Below are 1,818 nucleotides of genomic sequence, written 5' to 3'. Positions count from 1 at the left end.
AATCAGAAGCGGAAAACATCACTGTCTGCTTTTTTGCGGTCTCACACGTCGAAAACCACGTAACGCCGCGCAAATAAGGATCGAACGACGAGACGAGACGAGAAAGAGAGAGAGAGAGAGAGAGTGGTGCGGGAGAGGCGTGCACGCGCAAGGCGTAGCGAAGTTAGAACCGAGTTAGATTCTCAACATCGAGGAGAGCATACTCTTGCGGGATAACCATAAACTCGATGAAGGAAAGAAAGAAGGAGCGGAGATTTATGTCATACTCGAGTGGTTAGTTGTAGCCGAACACTCGGCGCGCTTTACCGCGCTCTACTGGGCACTGCCGGGCTGGCACTTCCCCGGAACAAGAAGGGCCTCCAGTTAAATCTAAAGGCGAGTAGCATTGCTCCTAACGGCAGCAGCAAGTCGCCGCCGCCCGCCTATACGTTAACGTTTATCGTAATATTATTCTTGATTTCCATGCACGCGTTGAGATGCGTTAATGCGAATATCCCGTCAGTTAAACCCTTGCTTTTGTTGACTGTTACGCGTTATACCGCACATTAACGCGCGTATGGAAAACCGAATACATATCGTCAGAAGATAGACTGTCGCATTGATATCATTTCCTAGAAATAATGTGAATTTGAATCAAATAAATATGTAAAGCGATTTGTAATTATGTCCAATATAAAGCAGAATATTCGTATTATTTGTAAAGAAGAAAAAAGATATTAATATGGCGTTACAATCAATCGGTATTCTTGATGTAATCTTTGGACTCACAGGACAAGTAAACTTATTCTTCTCAAATATCTATCTATAGACAGACTGATTTAGATTTGGTCTTCTCTTTACACTCCGCGGTAGACGTACGCAGAATTAGATCGCGAAAATACGGAAGCGTAAAATACGCATATTAAATAAAGTCGCAAAACGGTCCTGCCTGAAGGAGCGAATTGCGCTGGAACCGGGCGACAAGCGTATTTCCGTATCAGCAAATCGAATAACGCGCGCCACCGCAGCGGTGTGGATAAGATAAGGCGAAAATATCGATTAGGAATAAGACTTAACTTGATAAGCTCTATACAATAATTTCTCGATGAATACTTAACGAAGTGGCTCGGCATTCCGCGCTATTTTCCTATCCTCGACAGCTCAAAATTCGAAACTATTCGAGTATCCAGTTCTTTCTTCGCATCTGATTCGTTGCGCTATGCCTGCATTCATTAAATAGCTTCTCGACCCCCGGTATGGGTCATAATGCACTAATGTTAGTCACGGTTAGATCATGTTGCGTCACGATCGCAATCGCAGTTGAGATAACGGGATGGTAGGAAATACCTTGATGACATTTTAGAAACGTATATACATGATGCCAAATAATTATCTTAGAAATGTTTGTCAAGACGAGACAGTGAGAGAGTATATAGGAAAAGAATGATACCATTTATTTTACCTTTCAGAAGCCTCTTTAAATTTCTATTAATTGTTACAAACTAATTTCAAATTTAAATAAAAACGTGAAAGAATAAGTGAGAAGTAACAGCTATTTGGATCTAATATTTGCGAGTAAGAAACTACGTTGTTTACGAAATTTATAAATAATGAACAAGTATAACATGCTCACATTCTGACAAAAGATATTGACAGAGGTATATAATACAAATTGATAAGTAAGGTATTGTAAAAATCCGATGTAAGCGAACGGGCGAGGAAACGAGAAGCGTTCTGCTGGAGGCTTAGCCTAAATCCGCGCGATCGTCCGAGAGAAACAAGAGAGAGAGAAAGAGAGAGAGAGAGAGAGAGAGAGAGAGAGAGAGAGAGAGAGAGAGA

This window comes from Temnothorax curvispinosus, unplaced genomic scaffold (assembly GCF_003070985.1).
Source record: "Temnothorax curvispinosus isolate PA1 unplaced genomic scaffold, ASM307098v1 QBEX01014078.1, whole genome shotgun sequence".
NCBI classification, from domain to species: Eukaryota; Metazoa; Arthropoda; class Insecta; order Hymenoptera; family Formicidae; genus Temnothorax; species Temnothorax curvispinosus.
This window is presented reverse-complemented; position numbering follows the sequence as displayed.